Source organism: Panthera onca, chromosome B4 (assembly GCF_046562875.1).
Source record: "Panthera onca isolate mPanOnc1 chromosome B4, mPanOnc1 haplotype 2, whole genome shotgun sequence".
NCBI lineage: Eukaryota > Metazoa > Chordata > Mammalia > Carnivora > Felidae > Panthera > Panthera onca.
Genome location: NC_138345.1, coordinates 122187766 through 122193765, shown reverse-complemented (window position 1 = coordinate 122193765; position 6000 = coordinate 122187766). Strand labels below are relative to the sequence as shown.

The window sequence follows — 6000 nt, the reverse complement described above, 5'->3', positions numbered from 1 at the left end:
TAACTAAATTCTTCTATAAGAGCTTTCAACAGCAACAGTTGAAACAAACAAACAACAAAGCATGAATCACCATGACTTGAGTTAACTGGGTTGGCCTACATTGTACACAGGCTATCCTTATATAATGTCATTTTCCCTTGTTAGAGAATTTACCTTTCTAAAAAGGAGTCGAGAGGCAAAAGCCACTTGTTGGAGGTCACACAAGCCCCCTTGGATATCCCTGTATTCAGAGCACAAGCTCTAGAAAGAGTGACAGGTTGAGGAAGGTAGTCAAAAATACTCAAGGTATCAACTGAACCCCAAAGTTAGGAGAACAATAAACTCAGAGAAAACCCAGACCAAACAAACAGCTTCCATGAATAATCTACCCCTTCAAAGGAACTGCCCACTCTTGGGAATTGTGAATCTTTTCTGTCTTTCTTTCTTTTGTCATGGTACATGATTAAGTCCTCTAGTTAATGAGAAAAACATTTAACTTACTTATGTTCAATAAATTCCCATGAAAAAGATGGAAATTGGAAACAATTTCCAAGCTGAGAAACATTAAAAAAATTTTCAAAAGCATCCATCAAGCCACCCTGCAACAAATGGAGGTATTTAGCACTATCCTGGCAACCTGAGCCATAAACCCTTCCTTTCCACTCAGCAAGAAGCATCTAGAAAACCACAGGAAGCTCATCTTAGGCTCCTCCAGCAACATTCCTCCTTCTCAGACTGGGTCCAACCCAGGCTGGAATGGAGCCTTAAAACCAGCAGATGTCCCAGATGCAGAATTCAGAATGTTACCCACATATTTTCTTTGGTCATTAAATTATTTTTACTATTAAAGCATTCTTTAAAAAGACCAGGGTGCCTGGGTAGCTCAATAGGTTAAGGGTCCGACTCTTGATCTTGGCTCAGGTCATGATCTCATGGTTCCTGAGATCAAGCCCCATGTCAGGCTCTGTGCTGACAGTGTGGAGACTGCTTAGGATTCTCTCTCCCCCTCTCTTTCTTCCTCTCCCCCACCAAAATAAATAAACTTAAAAAAAATTCTCCAGACTAAAAAAAAGGATAAAAAAATAACTACCCATAATTGTACCTTCTTCAGCCAAAATGTATTAACAGAACTCTTGGCTTTCTCCCTCAAATCCTTACGTATCTCTCAGCCATGCTCATTTCATTGAATGGTATTACCATCCACCAACTGGCTAGATATGCCACAACTCCAGCAATCAGCCTTTATTTCTCTCTATATCCAATTAATCAGCATTTTTTCTAAAAATTTTCATATTTATATTTATAAAATTTCAGCCTTGTTCAAATTTAGTGGAGTTGCTATTTTGCAAATATTAAACCAGTGTTCTTTTTTGTTGTTTTTCTATTACTCTTGTTGCTTAACAGTCATTTAACTATTATATGCCCAGAGAATTCCACCCTCCCCCTCACTGCATCAAGGAGATTATTGTGACTCAAAGGAAGTACCAACAAGACAGGAAAACATAGAAAGCCTACTCCTCCACCCCTAATGGATTGTGAAGGAGGGGGGACAGAGGCCAGGGAAAGCATTTTGTATAAGAAAAAAAAATATATCTCTGAGGTTGTAAGTCATCAAGATTTGGTAGTGCTTTGTTACAGCAACATTACCCAGCCTATCCTGACTGATATACTAAGTTATACCAAACCCACAAAGCTCTGATAAGCACACTCATGCTATCTCTAGAGTCACCCAGAACCACTCAGAGCTAACAACTCTCTGCCTTTTCTCTTCTTTGTACAGAGGGAGCACAATACTTAGACCATTCATGAGAATTTATAGAATAGGTATGGCTCCATGCTCCAATATCCAGAGCATATTTCTCAAGGCTCATGTGGATGGATGTTAGATAATAACTCCAGGTCCAAGTCTTACCACTGCCTAGATATATTCTATATACTCTATTCCCCATGGGTTTGCATTTTGCTGTCTCCGATCCCTTCTCAACTACAACTAATCATTGGTAGGAGATGTACTCATGTAAATCAAGTATAAAAAGAAATAACTTCCTTTTATCTGTCCTCATTTCTTCTCCTTTTTTTTCTTTTTTCCCATTAAAAACTTAAATTTAGGGGCAGCTGGCTCAGTTGATTAAGTGTCTAACTTTGGCTCAGGTCATGATCTCAAGGTTCATGAGTTCAGCCCCGTGTGGGACTTTGCATTGCTTGGGATTCTCTCTTCCTCTCTCTCTTTGTCCTCCCCCTACTCATGCTCTTTCTTTCTCTCAAAATAAATAAAAATAAAAATAAAAACTTAAAAAAAAAACCCTAAATGTAGTAATTGTCACTTCGTGTTTCTTCTATTACCACAATATTTTAGAAAACCTGAATCTAGTAATTGCCTTCTATGTATGACCAGAAAACATACTATGGCCTCCAGAATATCAGCTTAACATCCCTTTTCCTGAAAGTTGCTCTTTCAAAGGCAGGACATGGCATCTAAAATTTAAGCTTCCAATGTAAACAGGTACTTTTTGATTGAGATAGATTAGCCCCTTCCACTACTGCATATAAACTGCAAAAGACAGATTCCTAGCTCACCATCATTAAGTTTTAATAGTCTACCTCCTAATAGTTATGACTGGATGAGCCATATAATAGCGGGACAGATGTTGCAGCAATACCTTGAAGACCAGGTCACTTGACAGACAAGGTACCTAAGTCCAAGAGTAAGAAAAGGGGATAGATTATCCTCTTAAGGTTCTTTCTGGATTACACAGGTGCTAATTGGCAAAGCCAGGATTCAACCAGAAATCTGGTTCCAGAGTCTGTGCTCTTAGTCACTAAGCTATGATGCCACTCAAGTAGGAGACACTGAATATCAACTATAGGTTGACTAGAGACTTCTGGAAACCTTCTAAGAATCTTAGAGTCCAGAGGGATTTTGAGGGCCACCTCCTGATAATATTTCATCAGCAGGTCATCCAATCTGTGCCAGAACACCTCCACCAGTGGGAAACTCACTATTTCTCAAGGCAACTCGTTGGATAAATATAATTATTAGAAAATTCTTGGTTGTATTAAGACAAAACCTATTTCTTAATATTATCCACCTATTAATTTTAATTCTATGCTTTGAAGTATGTAGTATGAAGTTCTCATTCTCATGCCTTCCTTTCAAATATATGGACATGTCCCAATAGATCATTTTTTTCTCTTCTTCCATTGTGCTCTTCTTGGTTCTTTATTCAATTATCACACATGTGGCAGAGTTAAGAATCATCACCAGCCTCATCACTGTTCACTGGAGACACTCTAATTCATCTATATCGCTCTTAAAATGTGATGCATAGAATTGAACAACATACTAAAGAATCTGATGATCAGGACTAGATAAAGCAACAGCCTCAATTTTGTCAATTCCAAACTTCTTATAATACCATGTACAAGAACAACTGACTTTTTTGAGTAAATCATATCAATTCATATTAAACTCACTGTCACTTTTATTTTGCGGTTAAAATATAGCATAGTTCCAAAAGAGTGGAGAAAACATATGTAAAAATTTAAAAACTAGAATGAAAATGAGCATCCATGTATCCGCCACTCAACTTTAGAAATATGGAATTAAAAGTGGTATACAAGCCTTCATATACATCTAACTGCAGCCCTCTTGCCACTTACCCAAAGTAACCACTAGTCTATATTTTGTGTTCATTATTTCCGTGTTTTTCTCATCATTCTTTTACCAACCATGTATCACTAAATGATATATTGTCCAATTTTGTTTCAAAAAATATTTTATAGGGGCGCCTGGGTGGCTCAGTCAGTTAAGCACCAGACTTCAGCTCAGATCATGAACTTACAGTTTGTGGGTTTTAGCCCCGCATGGCTCTGTGCTGACAGGTCAGAGCCTGGAGCCTGCTTCAGCTTTTGTGTCTCCCTCCCTCTCTGCCCCTCCTCTGCTCACACTCTGTCTCTCTCTCTCTCAAAAATAAATAAGCATTAAAAGTAATAATAATAAAAATATTTTATAAATGGAACCATAATCTCTATATTCCTGTTTCATTCAACATTATGCTATTGAGATTCATCCATTCAAGTTCTTTTTTTTTCATTGAATTCATTTTATACCTTTCACAGATAAACTTTTTCCATAGACTTTTTAAAGATAAATGAATAAAATTTTATATTCACCTTTATTACATGGAATCTTCCATCTTCCATCTCAGAAAACATGTCTCACTGAATAAGAAAAATCCTGAATTAGTATAGGGATACTGTCTATACCATAATCCCTGGATTGACCTCTAGAATCCCTTTAAATACAGAAGCCCCAAGTTTTGAAGGAATTGCTGAGAAACAGCTATACTTCCATCATTTAAACCACATACTGAAAAGAATGAATTTTTATTTAAAAAAAAGGGGGGCAGGTGCCTAATATATTTAAAGTTGATTATAACTAAGTTCAAAAGAAAAAAGTAATTGTATTTTATTTGCCACAGGTGTAAACTTACACATTTAATTTGTCTTAGAAAAGATATTCCTCTAGCAACATTTTCAAGTTGTCTTAAATTAGCACAGAAAGTCAATATGCCACTTGAAAATAAAGAATTTTCTGTTAATATGCAGGAAATTTTCAGTCAGTAAAGGACCACAACTCTGATGCATATACAGGCAACCCTAAATTTCTAGAATCAGAGAATTTGGATACCTTTAAAACTAACATTTAATCCATTCTCTCTCTCTCTCTCTCTCTCTCTCTCTCTCTCACACACACACACACACACACAAACACATATTCCTGAAAGTCATAAATATATGAAACAACACCCTGAGGTACCCTTTAAAAATCAGAACTATTAGTCTATTAGTATATAGGAAAAGAGTTTAATTTCCTCTCTTTTCTCTTCCAGTCTTCTGGTTGAGGTGCTAAAAGCAGAATAAACACCAAAATGTAAATGAAAAAAAAAAAAATGGAGAGACGAGCAAAAAGATTTTGGTTAATACCTGTGATTATCCATGCAATCTCTCATTACACACTGACTAGACATAATAGGGAGATGTCAATAAATAATAACCACTAGACAGTAAAGTTAAAGGAATAACTCAAACATTTTCAAGTAAAAGAATCCTATGATTTTAAGCCAAGATGCCCTTGTATACTTGGGAGAATAAACTCTGATAAACATACTTACCTCACTACTATTTAACTATTTGTTAAAAAAGAAGGCTAGCATACAGCAGGGATCATGTTTAGAAACCACTATCCTGTCCCATTAAGAATAAACTGTCTGCCATCTCCATTCATTTCTTCAATTAATAAAGACATCCAACATATTTAATTTTGAATGTAAAGTCACCAGGCCATCTGGATTTTTATTTTGCCATCAACTTCTTGATGGAAACTAAGTTTTTAAATGAAGACATTTTACTCAGAAAAAGTTACTGCAGTAACACACTACCCCAAAAGTCTCATTGGCTTGTACAAAAACAAAAACACTTTATTATGACCCACACTACATGAAAGGGAGCTCCCATCACTTGGGTCAAAGGGGCCTTTGTTCCAGGAATCCATTATATAATGGAGACTCTATCATATGGCCTTCTTGCTCAACAGGGAAAAGATAAGCGAGTTGGAGATTTTCACGAGGCCTCTTCTGACATTCATTTCTCAGAAGTGACACATGTCATTTCTACCCATAATTAGCCACATGACCCAACCCAACTATAAGACTCCTGAGGGGCACCTGGGAGGTTCAGTCAGTTAAGTATCCCACTTCAGCTCAGGTCATGATCTCATGGTCCGTGAGTTCAAGCCCCACGTCAGGCTCTGTGCTGACAGCTCAGAGCCAGGAGCCTGCTTCAGATTCTGTCTCCCCCTCTCTCTGTCCCTCCCCTGCTCACTCTCTGTCTCTCTCTGTCTCTCTCTCTCTGTCTCTCTCTCTCTGTCTCTGTCTCTCTATCTCTCTCTCCCTCTCTCAAACATAAATAAACAGTAAAAACTTAACAAAAAATACTCCTGAGAATTTGGGCGGAATATTA

At 37.2% G+C, this 6000-nt stretch overlaps 1 protein-coding gene across 2 annotated transcripts in view; it reads right to left on the bottom strand.

Annotated features, from left to right (window-relative positions):
* Positions 1-4150: 4150 nt before the first annotated feature.
* The window catches only part of PARPBP (PARP1 binding protein), a 149008-nt gene continuing 147158 nt past the window's right edge, over positions 4151-6000 (bottom strand). For both annotated transcript variants that reach the window (XR_009617016.3, XR_009617017.3), the window contains exon 20: positions 4151-4200. The gene's annotated coding sequence lies outside the window, so the exon portion shown is untranslated. The remainder of the gene's footprint in view (positions 4201-6000) is intronic.